The following is a 16,466-nucleotide window of genomic DNA, read 5'->3' on the forward strand; positions in this document are numbered from 1 at the left end:
AGTAACATGGCAGCTCTGAGCTACACAGCGGAGAGTCCGGGCCTAGTCTCCACTGGGTCAAGGTAATCACAACCACATATGATTTTGATCCAAATTTGGCAAAAAGAAGACATGAAGGGATAAGAGAAATAGCTATTTTCTTTTGACATGAGATGAATTCAAGGAAGCTGGCTGTCATGGTAACCACAAGCAACAAACATGAACTGAAAGCTCCACAGCTCCTAGATCTGTTATCCGTAAGAATTTCATAGTATTATATGTTGTTTTATTTTCCAAATTCCGAGAAAGTTCTCAATACAGACTTTTTTTGTCCTCCAATTAACTAAAGGTCCTACTTACTGTGGGTGAGAAAAGAGATGAAACATGCAGGAAATGTGTGTGACTGAATAAACACTGACATTCAACTGACTCATATACAGTACTTATAAAAACAAAAAAGTAGACGACATCAAGAGGGATAAAAGAAATATATTGAAAAACATATAGAATCTACCAGTGTTACAATTCAAGTTTATTAATGATTCAAAAGTCATCCAATCCATATTTAACATATCAATTGCTCCTAACTGCAAAGGCAAGATAAAAGTAGTGACGTCAAATGATTAATTGTGATTAATTGCATTCAAAATAGAAACTTTTTTATGTATATATAAACACACAAATCTACAATATATACTTTAAAAATATTTACACTATATATATATATATATATATATATATATATATATATATATATATATATATATATATATATGTGTGTGTGTGTGTGTGTGTGTGTGTGTGTGTGTGTGTGTGTTGTGTTTATATATACACATTAAATATACACAGTACACACATACTATGCAAACAAAACTTATTTTGCATGCAATTAATCATTTGACAGCACTGGATAAAATTTTACATTTTTAAGTGAATTCATTATGTGACTTGCAGATTACTTATCTGCAATTAATTACATTTAAAAAAATGTTCTAATCAAAATGAATATAAAGATTTGCACAGTAAATTCCACAAAGAAGATCAACATATTACTGTGGCAGTTGAAAGCTTTGAAAAGACATTATCATTAAATAATATTATTCACTTGTGCAATGTATTATTTGTTGGACTTTGTACACATGTACTTATGCTTTTGTCGTTGACTGCATGCCATGGGCACTGGATGACCTTAATAAACAATAAGCTAACATGGCTTTAATAAATCTAATGTAACCCAAAACAAAAAAAACAGCCACCACACGCTGTGTTCCATGGCGTCGCGCGTTCATAAACGCTTTGCGCAGCGGGTTCATGATCGCATGTTTGCAGTGCTGATCTCATGCAGGCTGTCTGGCGGAGACGGGCAGCGTTCTCTGGGCTGTAATGTTTCAGTCTGACCAGAAACTATGTGGGAGCGGGAGCACTCGCCGCTGTTTCACTGCCATGGCACTCTACCACAAACCACTGGGCGACTGCCCAGAGCACCAGAGCCAGAGCGCTGGCAGAGGCTTTCCCCTGCGGAGCACCTCTGTGTCGGACACGCAGGCCCACGGAAGTCCTTATGCCATTGGTGGAGATCTGCCTCAAACACACCACTTCAAAACAAATCAAACAGCAAAAGGACAACCCCCTGGAAAAAAAAAATGGACAACCTCTATGTTTTCGTGCAGGTTATTTTACTCTCCCTGATGTCTTCCCCCACTTATTCCCTGCATATCATTCCCCTCTGAGAGATGAAAAGATTTTCCATGGCATTTGAACTGGAAAGAGTGGCCTCAGCCAATCCATCAAAAGAATGTGGTCAAAAACTGAATTTGGCGACTGGGAAAAGAAGGCAGTCTGATCATTTAAATGGGTTCTAGCCATCATATATTTATTTACCTATGCATTCAGTGAAGAACATAGACTACTCTAATGATTGTTCGTGTTACCATGGAGACTATACAGCTAATAACCAGTAGGATTTTGTTAATGTTGTGGAGTCAATGTTGGGAAACCATAGTATGTGTTTATGTTCTTAAGAGTGATAAAAAGATGAAGATTCTGAGTTAATTTATTAAGATAAAACATCTATCTACCTATCTATCTATCTAAAAAGGTTTGTTCCTGTCATGTTAAATTGACTGAAACCATCAAAATTGAAAAAAAAAAACAATGCAACAAAATATATCTGTTCATGCTGATCTTTAGAAGTTGCTAACTGAAGAGTCATTTCGACATGTTTACAGCAGCAAATTAGTCTATTAGTCTAAATTAGCATTATGAGGTTGACTGTATTTGACTTTACACGAAGACTCTGCATCTAACCAATCCCTAACTTTTGAACACACAAAGGATTTGACTACCTATTTGGTACAAAATGCATTTATTCTGCTGTTCTACATCAATCATCAGGCATTCAGATCAAGTCCTGGACTGAGAATATGCCTGGAAAGTGTTAGAGACTAGAGAGAACGAGAGAGAGAGAAGAGTTAGAGGTAAATAGGAGATTAATGTTATAATTACACTGCATTCAGACCCTAATTCGATGCAGTCAAGTTAATCAATATGGGTTTAGTTTTTTAAGTCGAAGACATAAAATCTAGCATGTGCTTTTAGCTACTGGGTTCACAGCTGCCAAGTGCATGTAACCACTTCTGGAACGAGAACAGGGCCTTCCTCAATTCCGCAGAGAGACAGCTTCTGATGCAATGTGGAGCGCTTGTCACGACAAACCCACACAACCACTCAAACGACGGTAAACAAAACTTTGGTGACTGGTAATTTGATGGTGAGCGCAATCTTCCAAGATAGGCCCAGAGGATTCTGTCATGTTTTGGTTTGTTTTCATTCAGGGCAAACAGCAAGAAAACAGGACGGAATGCTTGGCCCAGAAATTTAAAATTGGTCCTTTGCATCACACTGGATGGAAATATCACACTAACCAACACCGTGTTGGTTTGGGAGCGATGACGATCGAGGGAAGGCGAGTGGACGAAATTGAGCTGTGACGTAGTTTGAGGTGTTCGCTGTGAACACCATCAAAGGGAGAACAAGCTAAAACGCAAAGCACTGGCTTGGAGTTTAGCATTATATAACAGCCGGTCAGTTTTTTTGTGGGTCTTCATCTGTCTCTTGAAGAGTACAATGACATCACAGGTCACTGCAGGGTCAGTAGGGCAAAGTTACACTGCTTTCACTGTAGAGATGTTAGCTTACTGTATCACTGTCGCTTGCAATTCAGTCTTACTCGTGAAATAGAATATGCTAAATATTGAGGCATAAACGCACTTATTTTCAGAACAAACCCTCTTCAGAAAGCAACAAATTCTTTGGGGCATTTCACCACATTGTTTTGACTCAACCAGGGAATGTCTTTGTCGTTTCGTTTTGTTGTCGAGTGATGTGGCTGCTTGGGTTACTGTTTATTTTAACATAATTACAAGTGGAGAGGGCAGCGGGTGAAATGATGGAGAGACAGAAAGACAGACAAAGAGAGAGAGACTAGAGTGAGCATAAGTACAAAGAATTGAGAAATATCACATTTCCAGCTTGCAACAACCATGGAACACACAAATTTTGCAAAAGCACAAAGACGCTGTTGACTGAGAGGGACGGGATGAGCCAAGCTACCATAAACACTATTCATTTTGGATCTTGAGGACTTCAAACTCATGAATCCTTCTCCTTTCCACACGCTATTCCAGATCTACATGGAAGTAAGGATAGGATAAACGTATTAAGAAATATACAGTGGAATCCAAAAGACCACTAGTGAAAACATTTTTATGTTGCCTTTTTAGATTTAATGCAGTTTTATATTATCACAATAACAATTTGAGTGAAAACTTGAATGGCTTAATATTTAGTATGTCTCTAGCTTTCTGTATAAAGAAATTAATTTGATCAATTAGAGATTAGTGACCTAAAATAGTTCAGAAGATTATATATTTCTTTCCATTTGACATCATAAATCTTAGTTTTAAGTATATCCAGGTTTAAATCAGATTACTGAGGCCAGCTTTGCAAAGTGGTCTCACACTTCTGGATCTGTACTTGCAGTTTCAAAACAGTGATTGTGGATATTCATTGTTTATGTCTTCGGGTTGGGATACGCGCGTTCGCTCTTTTCTTCAGCCTCAGACAGGCTCTCTGCAGGGTGTCACCGAGTCAGGGGAAGCTCTCTGAAACTCGCCTCAGCTCACTGATCATTCCTGGCGGCTTTTGGAAACAATGTGGAGAAACACGCTACCATGGCACATACTGTACGTATTCAGACATCTTAAAGGTCCACATGTTCTTTCAACTCTTTTCCCTTTTTTCTTTTAGAAACTTCAGAGATGTCTTTCTTCCTTTCAAGGAGATGTTTGAAAGTAAATGGCACCAGTCAAAATCCTACAACATTTCAGTGAAAGCTTCAAGTGAAACAGACAAGCTGACTCATAAAAAGAATCATAAGAAATATAAGCTGTAGGTCAAAAAGAGTTCAGAACGGCAATCTGTACTCCATGGCATAAACGCAGAAACAAAGACTCTTTGAGAGGTATTTTATGTTATGTGCATTGGCAGCACCAAATATAACTGGTTTATGGCACAGATTTCTAAAGTCAGAAAATCGAAACGTCTTTTATTCAAAGAACACTTCAAAGTAATGCTTTCACATTACCAGTGCATTACTTAAAGGATCCTTTTCTTTTTTACTCTCCCTTTTCTGAATATAGTGCATTTGAGTGCCTTAAAACAGAGAGTCTGTAAACTACTGTAAGTTAGGCTATAGATCCCCCTTCTCAGAAATCACCATTGCCTTTTGCTCTGCTGTTACTAACCCAAGTCCAAAATCAAGGTACTGTAAAACTGGGTGGCCAGTATTATGTTATATATACATATGCAATATCACCAGAGTGGCAGTGCAATATAGCTGTACATCAGCGCGGCTGTGATACGGCTGCACACTGTAAAAAAATTAATCCATAAAATAACAGAAAAATACTGGCATTGATTTTAGACCTTAAAAATTTTGAAAAGGTGTAAAATTCAAACTACAGGGAAAAACACCTGTAAAAAAGAAATCAAATTATGGAGTATATTGTGTCCTGATTTACAGATGTATTTTTTAGAGTGTAGGTAATCACAGCATGCCGATATACAGCCATATTGAATGGCTATGAGTGTGGTACTGCATTTATACAACAGTTTAAGAGTTAGGGCTGGAAAAGCTATGCAATATTCAGTATTGCAAATGAATCACCTTCAAAACTGAATGCAATATTGGTTAGCTTGTCAGTGATCTATGGCTCTGTGTATTAACTGCCACTCCATTTGAAAACGGGTGATGGAGATTTACAGCTCATCAAAGAACCGGCTTTAACAGACTAGATGTGCATGAATATATTGTGCAATATAGCACTAGCATGAGTGTGTAAATACATAAGAAACAACAGAGTGTCTCTGAATAACCCTTTTTTATGCAAACTACTTCCTACTGCAACAAATTCAAATGTAAAATTGACAGCCAAAGCCTTTGTTGCTAATTCAAAATCAGTAATGAAGAAACATTGAAATGCTTCATTAAAAACGTATTGCATTATTGTATTACGTATCAAGTCAGAGTCGAGTATTATGAGAGAAATGGACTAAGCAAGTGTGATTACCTGCCTTCGATACAGCATTCATTCTTCAGCTTAATCTCATGTTCACAATAAAACATTAGTTTGATTTTCCGCAAAGGAGAGTGATAGACTCTTTGTTGTACCTGTTAAGTCTGTTAAAGGTGATTTGCATCTCACAGGGTGTTGTTGACAGTAAAAATAACTTACTTGTTTTCAAGCATGTTTAGTCTCTTTTAACATAAAAAGTCTTTGCTGTTTACTCATATGAAAATTCTCTTGTCGCCATCTAATGGCATAATAATGTAACTAATCACCATGACGAACAACATGCTCACAACCCATTTTCAAATTACTAATTATAAAATACTATTATTTATATTAAATATTATTTATTGAATAAAACGATTTATTAAACAACAACAGCCATGATAGAAGCCGCTGCAATTCAGTCAAAAAAAACCAATGCTCTATACAGCATGGAAGTTAGATCTTGTCCTCAGCCAAAACTATTTGCTCTGGAAAAAAACAACAACAGATTAATAAGAGGAAAGAATGATTTATCCAAATCAAATAATATCACATGTTTCACCACTATAAAAACAGCAGAGCCAGAAGATTAGTACATTCTAGAAGAACTGGCCGTGGTGATGTTTATGAGTGCTGAAGGGCCTGGAGCTCACATCTCCTAAAATGTTGAATACATTTTTTTAAAAAAACATTATCTTTATTAAAAATGTGAGAAATACCACAACTGGAGTGAAGCAGATGGAGAACCTTTTTCCCGATACATCAATTATGTACTATTATGTAATATTATGTACAAACATTTCAATAGTAAAAATATGTATAAATAGTTCATATCAATAGCATGTGTGTATTTAGTGGGGTGGAAGCTGTTATTAAAAATGAATACAGTTCATGGTGTGTCATCATCAGTGGTGGATGGATGACACGCTGCGAGCATCATCCTTCTATAAACAGAAAGATTTTGTCTGACACTGAGCTCATGAGGCCAGGGAGAATTCTTTGGAGCTTGTTACAGAAGCTTGTGTTTTTGGACACTGTCATCTCATGCAGACTCGTCTCAACCACTGTTCTGCCCTTCCAAAGCCTCCAATGCACTGGTCAAGCTCCAGGCTCAATATTTTCTCTCATATCAGTCTGAATCAGGACGCATGTCCGCCAGGCTTCTGTCTTAAGAGAAGAAAGATGACGTGGGTTTGAAGTCAAACACACCTCACTGTCCAAAGCACATATTCAGGAGGCCTTAGCGGCCCATGCAGCGTGAACTCAAGGGTAATGGCCGTCACCAGGGTAATGGACATTCAGGGCGGTTGAGGGCTGTGATCCGGGAAATATGTGGTGAAGCAAAGAGGAAACAGAGGATTGAAATCTGGAGAGAACCATGCAGAGACTTTTGGAAACTGTTATGACAATATTAAGGCAGCAGTTCCCTAAAAATATTAGCCTATATTTTGCCACTAGTAGGGGTAAATATGTAAATAATTCCAACAGACTGGGTGGCCAAAATGAGAACTGTAAACAAACCAATGTATCATGCAGTTAACTAAAAATATACAATATTAAATAAACATATAATTAACAAAATTAATTTATAGGCCTACATAATCAGTATAACATACATAACTTCAAAATATGCATATAATATATAAAGTTACATAAATTGTTTATATTAAAAAATAAATTCACATTAATACATAAATTATCATAACACCGAAGGTTGTACTATATTATTATAAAAATATATACAATACAAATAAAATAAATAATTTATGTATGATAATATCTAAAAGGGTTACTCCAACCCAAAATGAAAATTTTGTCATTACTCACCTCCATGTCGTTCCAAACCTGTACGCTTCGTTCATTCTCAGAACACAATTTAAGATATTTTGGATGAAATCCGGGCTTGACTGTCCCACTGACTGCCAGTTACCTAACAATTACCACTGTCAAAGCCCAAGTTTTCATCCAGAATATTCTAAATTGTGTTCCAAAAGGAACAAAGCTCTTATGTGTCTGGCATGACAAAATTTTAATTTTGGGGTGGAGTTGCCCTTTAATATACAATAATACAGTATATCATTGCTATATGACTGAATAATTGAAGTATTAAATGTACAGGTATATTAATTGTACGTTTCAAGGTATATATTTAAACATTTACCTAACCTCATATTCACAAGGTCATCACAATGCCTGCATGTGCCTCGGCTGCCATACTTAAATTTTAACTTTGCCTCATGGAACTGTAACTCAATACAACATGTAACAACTGTGAGTGGTTTTGCAAACATGATTGCTGACACATCTCTGGCCTAGTAGTGTAAAACTGCGGTAACTCTCAAGGCCATTCATTTCTGCACGGCCCTAATACGCCACTCCTGAGGCAGCTATAAGAAACTCACTGGCAGCAAGTGAGTCCCAGAAGACCCCTGAAAGCCTTGACTCTTCCACCCCCACCCCAATTTTCCTCTCTTCCATCTCTTTCTTCCCCTAGTCATTTTTAACAGGACTGTAAAACTTCCTTGCAAGGGTGTGAGGTCAGTTTACTGGTCTCCTCATCAGAGTCATGAGTGTTTATTTAGGCACTGGTCACTTGAACTTATGTTTGTGACATTGAGAGCATCTCTGGCGTCCACACCTTCGTTACACTAAGACAGTAACACAATATATTACAGTGAGACTTTTAGAATAGCAATTAAGGTAAAATGTTTAATGTGTGATTATGCAACGTAATGAAATTTCTGTGCTCTGCATCCAGCATTACATATGACCAAGGCACTGGAAAGCATCAAACACAATGTCAAATGTCAGAAGATGGAACTATTTACAAACTATTCAGTTTTCAAATGACTTAGCCTGGCAGGTTAACATAGGCTTTACAGCATATTATATTATTTCATCCATAAACAAGCTAATTACAAATGATTGTGGCTTACTCATTCTACTACCGTGTTCTGTCCTCCGTGACTTTCCAATGATCAGGTCAAACTTTCATGAAGACACTAGGACTCTTTCACTGCAGTGAAAATAAAAAGCACAAACATCTGTGTGGATCAGGCCATCTAAATTGTACTTAATCTAAAAAGTTGCACTGGGACAATTACAACCTTATCCAGAACAGAGAAAAGAAATACGATAGAATAAATGATTTTTCAGACCATCGGTGTATGTGTTCTTGTCTAACTGGGTTGAGTTAGCGCTGTCAGAATTACTTTAGCAGCACGGACCGCTGCTGCCATGCTGGGCCCAGCTTCTGGTTTGGACTGGTTAGGAACCAAGGGCGGATACTCAACCCGGTCAGTGGTTTCATGCAGCCTGCGGTCAGTCTTCAGTCCAATGTACTGAAGGCTGCAGTGACACACACTATGAACGTATGTGTGTGTGTGTGTGTAATCCACAGAGGTCCCTGACCACCCAAGCACATCCATTCTCAAATGAGCTGAGAATGTGTTATTGTCTGTCAAAAATGATACACATTTGACAGATTCAAGGTTAAGGAGGGTGAAAGCTAAAGCACGCAAGCTCCTGGAAGTGCATTGGCTGTTTCCTGTAATGGTATAATACTTTCTCAATTCTCATGACCAAATCTGAAGAGAGACAAGCCGAGTTTAATCAGTTTAACATGTACCTGAAATATCTTTAACAGCTGATTTAAATAAAATAACCTTAAAGATTGTTCAGTTTTACAATGGTTAACTGTGATATTATTGCTCCATGTATACATAAAAGCAAAAAGTTACATTGTGGAATATCATACAATTTAAAATAAAGCTTTCGTTTTTACACATATTTGTTTTCATTTATTTTGACGGCAAAGTAAAATTTCAGCAGCCATTACCCTAGCCTTCATTCTAATATGCTGATTTGGTCTTCAAGTTAAATTTTAAATTATTATTGACGCAAGAAACAGTTGTGATACATTGTGGTCTTTAGTTGTGTTCTATTATCTACCGATGTTTGCACCTACATCAGCCACAAGGATTGATACAGTACAATAAAAATTATGGATGCATTAAAAACTTAAAAACTCTCACTATTTTTCTCCTTTGCACACTCAGTTGAGTGGCACCAAAAAGCTGCTACAGTATTTTAGGGCTGCAAAAAGATTAATCACATTCAAAATAACAACATGAATAATAATTTATGTTTCCTCATATTATGTGTGTTTAGGACTGTGTATATTTATTATATATATGTATATAAATAAATATATATTAGTATTAACATACTAAGGAAAAATATGAAGTATTTAGAATTAAGTATAAACCTATATTCATAATTTGTGTTTCATATGTACATAATAAATACAGTATCCACACATATACTGTAGTATGTATTCAAAAGTTAGTTTTTTTAATCAGTGATTAATCTTTTTGCAGCCCTACAATATTTAGCTCTTCTATTTCAGCTCAGCCCAGAGATGAATTAAGTTCAAATTCAAACCTGATTTAATTTTAATTCTTTGAAATGTACTCAATTACAGTGAATAGGAATTCAAAATGTCTTGAGAATGGGTTTAGGAATGTCTGAATAATTATATCAACTTTACTTCAGTCAGGGGACAATAGAAAAACAGGATGAAAGAACATCATGTAATCAATAGTAGCAAAAGCACATACCAGTGGTAAGGAAAAGGAAAGGGATATCTTTAAACATGTGTCACTCTGCCCCGGACGTGTGGGAGACACGAAACTTCCCACCACTGTAAAACGAGGGTCATTTTCAGTAAAATCTACGCCGGGATTAGTCAGTCTAAGAGTGCATGTTTTTGGAAGGAACACTCTGCCTTGAGGTCAGAGACCTTTTGCCCACACAACACAGTTTCATCCTGTACACGGGCTCAAAATCCCTCTGTATATTTTCTCAAGACATTTATGACCGCAGATTAACATTGCATGCAGTGAACGCTTACAAATGCCGCGTTGCTTCCCCATAACACCAAAGTTTATGGGCCGGTCTATGAAAATACACTAAACATTGGCTCTGATGGTAAAAGTCACTTCCTATAGAGACAGAATGCTGCCCTGCAGCTTGGCACACAGTTCAGAGGTCAACAGCTCTTACCAGGATTATACAACACGATTGCTTTAGGACTTACCGGAGCAGTTGTTAAAAATTAACCAATTACTCCGACCCCAAAATCACGGCTGCAGGCTTCATAAATATGACCTCTTCACCTCTCCAAACAAGCTGTTTCATCCCTCCTCATCTCTTTCTCTCTCTCTCGTTTTTTCTAATGAGAACAGGGTGAAAAGTGCAAAAACATACCACAACAGAGCAACAGCGAGTATTTACTGTGAGAACACAAGCCATTATTTTAGAGCACAGAGGCCTGTGAAATTCTGCCAGAGGATGGTGGCGATGTGTGTATGCGTTTGTGTATGTGAGCATGCAGGGGGGTGAAGAGGAGGAGGGGGGGGGGTTGTTACAGATTTACAGCTCAAGTCAAACGGCCTGAGTCTCTCATTAGTCCTTATACACACACACAGAGAGCGTTCCTCCTGTGATAGTTTTTAACAGACCCCGGCTGTATGAGCCTCGTGAGGGACACCCGTGGGTCAAAGGCCAAACAAATTTTCTGTCAGATTTACAGGCGGAGCAAGGTTGGTGGCAGTGCAGTAAAAATGTTCAGCACAAGTTCAGCAGAGCAACCCAACCGTGTAGCCTGGAGAGGCCGATGGGACTGGGACAAAGGGGTTTAACTCTAAATAGATCCGTAGCGGCATTTACCATATGGATTTACTGTCAAAATGGCTATAAAGGATGCTCGTAGAATGGAAAGTACATGTTGGGTTTCATAAGCATGGGTGTTCTGTACATTAACATTATGATTGTGAGTTGGTGTCTACATTAATGAGCGTCTGGTGACCTGCCTTTGACCACAGTGGACCTCTGATTTAGACACGGCCTATTGCTGACCCTGACACACACACACTCACGCACACACACACAGATCTGTTAATGGAGTGCTGATGAGGACATGGGTATAGTGTTAACCTATCGCTGACCCTCGCCAGATTTCTCTCATGGGAAAGAGTAACACACGGATACTAACACACACACACACACACACACACACACACAATTTTACAGCTGTATTAGCGATGACCTCTCAATAGTTTTCATACTCAGATAAACCTAAACCTCACAGAAAATGCTGACATTATGGGACAGAAAAAATTCTGTCATCATTTAATCACCTTCATGTCCTTCCAAACCAATTATTCCCTCTGTGGAACGCAAAAAAAGATATTTCAAAGTATGTCTCACTCCAAAAAATACTGGAACCCACTGACTTCCTCTGAACTAACAAAAATCAAATAGTTCTAGAATGACATGAGACTGAATGACTTGTGTGAAGTATCAATTTATAGCCATTTCAAATAGTGAGAATAACTTCAAAAGTCTGTTTTTGTCCTTTTTGTGAGGACATTTTCAGAAATATGTCCTTCTTTCTTGAACGCTGGTGTGTTTTCACAAGAATTGTTTTTTACATCACTTTTAGTATCTTTCTAGTCTACACTTGACATTACACCAGAATTACTAAAAACACATTTCATTCATTTTCACACTAATTTACAGAGTTTCGATTTATAAAGCGTTTTTGTACAATTATTAGTATATCATTCTACAACTATTAATATGCTGGGAGATTTGAAAACTGATGATTTTGAATGTTAGCATCACACATATCCGGCTTCATATCTATGGGTTTTCAAAGCTGGTAGATTTACGCTTTAGCTCACAGGATACGGTGTTGCACTAATGCATTGAAAAGCTCTGGTTCAAATCCTGCGTAACAATGGTTTGACAAAACGTGTCAGATCTGTATGAAAAGAAGTTGGAATGGCAATGTTGCATTAACAAGTTCTTTTGATATTAGCTTTGCATTTGTTAACACAATCGGGTAGGTTTAGGTTGGATTTGTTGTGAGCATATTTCCAACATGATAGAGAATTAAGTTTTAGCGGCAGTCCACGGATATTTGAATTCTGAACTGTGCCAATAAAACTGTAAAAACACAGCAATACCTACCTATGACAATTTAATAAAAAAATGTGTGATGGTTCACGTATTTAACCTGTGTTTTAGTGACACTCAGAGGACATTTCTCTTTGAAACTCTGTTGAAATGAGCAGGAAGCTAAAAAGTGCACCAAGGTCCATGTTTTTATAAGAACAATTGCTGGCTGGTAACACCAATATGCAGTTTAACACTACAAATTAAAACAAAGATTATGTTTAGTTGAGATGCATCCTTAATTCATCTTTATTAGTTTAGAAAAACACAAAAAAAGTCATCAAGTGACTATATTTGCTCAAAGAGAGGGAAATACATTACTCTTTCCCAAAAGCAATTATAGTCACAAACTCCATTGTTTACAATAAGTTAAACTTATATTACGTTTTGGGAAACTCATCCCTAATCAATCTAAATTTTATGCAAAAATTTAGATCCGTCAACAAAATCATCCTCCTCAAGTGTCTAACACAACTAGGTTTCTGCTTGATTGGAAAAAAAAAGAGCTTTAGAGCACACTGTGCACTCAATTTATATTTTTATGAATAGTTCACCCAAAATGTTTAATTCTGTTGTTAATTGCATATCCTTATGTTACTCCAAACCCATAAGGTTTTGTTCATCTTCAGAACACAAATTAGGACATTTTTGATGAAATCCAAAAGCTTTCTGACCCTGCATAATGCAACTTTTTATAAAAGCCATGAGAACACTTTCCTGTACGAGAATATGACTTTAACATCTCTTCTCTTGGGACGACAGGAGGGTGATAAATTAGTAACAGAATTTTTATTTTTGGGTGGACTATGCCTTTAAATAAAGAGACACATTTCTATTTTACACATATTTATAAGCAATGATTTTGTTGTGGGATGCTTCCTTGGACAATCTACTGAAAATCATTTCAATAAAGTACATAAAAAAAGAGAACAGGGTTCAAATATATCAATATTTCATCCATTACTTCAAACGTTCTGTACGACTAAAAGGCCAATTAAGGGCATAAATCTCATGCTTGCTTTTCCATTTCCTGACAACAAAAAGCCTCTATGGTCACAAATAGCAAAGTTTGGTTTTGCACTGAAATATTTCCTTTGTTTAATGATTAGGATTGATGATGCATTGGAGCTACAAAGCCTTACAATGACCAGGAAAGCTTTTAAGTGTAAAGGCCAGAAATCACAGCAGATCCACCTTGGGCTAGACTTACATCAAAATTCAGAAATGTTTGTGTGCTTGTTTATTTGCATATGTGTGCATATCAAATAATAAACGTTTATGAGAATCCTTTGTCTTTTTCTTGTCTTCTAGTTAAGCACCCACCACCGTTATGCAGACTGGTCTGGCCAAAGTAAAGACAGGAAACACATTTCCATTGACGTCAAAATGCGAATCCTTCCCACAAACTGTGGTTTTGTTGTAGGATTCCATAGACCACCATTATTAGAGGTTTCGGAAGGGTGATATACAGAAAATAAATATATAAATAATCAATCCAGGATCCAAGAGCCACAACAAAAGGCTTCTATTAGAAATAGAATAAAATGATAAAGGAAAACAATGACGCCTAAAGTCATTTTCAATTAATGGTAAGAGCAAGAAGAGTTCACATGGGATACTGTGGTCCCAGAGGACAAATGGGTGAAGCATGCTGTGCTCATCAAATACCAATAAGGAAGGAACTACAAATGAATACGGCATGTTAACTAGATGAGCTGAGCGGTACAAGCCAATCTGTTGTTTTGGCTCAGACCTTCGTCTTCAACAAAGTAAAACAAAAAAAAGTTAAATAATTTCCAACAACCAGTCCCAAGTTTTCTTTTTTTTTGACTGTGGTCTATGCTGAGATTTGAGTGCGGTCTACAGACATCCACAGAGACTGTAATCACATTGTCTCCAATTGACAGACTGGCTGATAAGGAGTATTTTCAAAAATATATAATCTTTTTATGCCTCATGTCAAGTCCCGAGCGAGAAGGCTAATAAGAAAAGATTGACCTCTGTGTTGCTTTGCAATCCTGTGTCCTCCCCTCAACTGCCTTTATCTGACTCTCACACCTGGGCAAATCATCTTCCCATCACTCATCATCTTGGCATATTTCTAGACACCTGTTGAGTCTGATCAAGACAGCTCATCACAAGGGGTTTCATTACAACCAAACTATTTCGAGTCGAATGCTGCTCTTTGATCACTGGACTTTCTTGTCTTAGGTCAGCACCCCAGAGATGGTGAAAGGTACATGTGAGGAGCTGCCAGGAGTGTATCGTGGGTGAGCAGATGGAGTTGGAGCTACCGCATTTTGTCAAGTAAGACATTTTTTGTTGATACTGGATCAACATCACTGTCCAAAAATATAGGCTTATCCCAATCCCTACCCCTAAACCTAAGCCTACCCAAAATGTATTCCCTAAAATCAGTGGGAAATGATAGCTGATTAACTCTGATAAAGTACGCAAAATAATCTTATTTAAAACAGAAAACAAGATTATTTTGCTTACCCCATTGGTAGATTATTTTGTTTCAAGTTAGTTTTTCTGAAAACATGAAAATTATTTTGCTTGTCTTGCAAATCATTCTTGATTTTCTGCTCCTTGCTTTTGCCCTACATATCTGTTTGCTATTGTTCTGATCCTGCCTGTTTTTGACCCTGTTTGTAAATAAAGCTTCACACTTGGATCAGCACGTCTCTCGTTACAAATATGAAGAAACAGTATAAAAATGTGTTTGTTGTTTTTTATTAAAAAAACTACAGCAGCCATTACTCATGATCCTTCAGAAATCATTCCAATGCGCTGAAACATTAGTTATTAATATACAATACATCATAGGAAGGAAGATGACTTCTATTTATGAAAATTTTTGGCATTAAGAAGATTAGTCTCTGATAAAGGGGATTTGTGGGCATGAAGCAATCTATTTACTAATCTCCTTCCATCCTCCATCATTACAGTTCAACCTGATCTGTGGTTAAATTGTCTGCTGTATATTTCTGCTTGAGGAGAAATTGTGAAACACAGTGGGCAGATGTTTACCAGCCACTGGTTTCTCAGATCAACTGGGAAACGTAATGTTCCATTGAATTTCAAGAGGCTGAACACAGTATATCTTCTGCTGTTTGTGTTATTTTTGGGAACTAAGCAACAATGACAAATTGTACGTAAAAACGTAACCTGCAACAAACAAGCCACATTATTATGAATCTGAAGTATCTCATAAAACCAAGCACAAGCAGTCCATACTAAATAAAATGGGACCAGTGTGCCTTATGAAAAAATGTTTCACTTTAAACATATTTTAAAGGGTTAAAATAATCCTACAGGGTTCAGTTAAACAGCTGGTTCACATAGAAGATAATATCTAAGAGAATAAAGCGAGAGCAAATTCCAGCATTTCAGTGGGTCATCAGTAAAGGTTATTAGTGTAATTTAGAGTGAATTTAGCCAATTTTATTTAATAGACAAACATTGTGTACTACTGATTCCCATTATAACAGTTAGATTACTGTACATAAAAATAGAGTAAAACCATAGTAAAGAATCTTACTTCTTGTTTTCAACCTGATACAAGCTTTAACACACATAATTAGCAGAGCCATTAGTCAATATAATTTAACACAGGGAATCAGGCACTGGGGATTTACAATCCCTGTTTTGAGTAAAGCAAGGAATGGAAGAAGACGTAGTCAAGTAAACATATGGAATGTTTTAATTATGTGGCTCTGATTGGGTTGGTAATGAAACCACAACACAATATTATGGCTGGCAGCAGGTCAAAGCACTGATGACCTAATCCTTGAGAGCTCTGACTTATTTACTTTCCTCCTCCTGTTTCAGGATTGAGGAGATGGAAAT

The sequence above is a fragment of the Puntigrus tetrazona genome, chromosome 7, assembly GCF_018831695.1.
Source record: "Puntigrus tetrazona isolate hp1 chromosome 7, ASM1883169v1, whole genome shotgun sequence".
NCBI classification, from domain to species: Eukaryota; Metazoa; Chordata; class Actinopteri; order Cypriniformes; family Cyprinidae; genus Puntigrus; species Puntigrus tetrazona.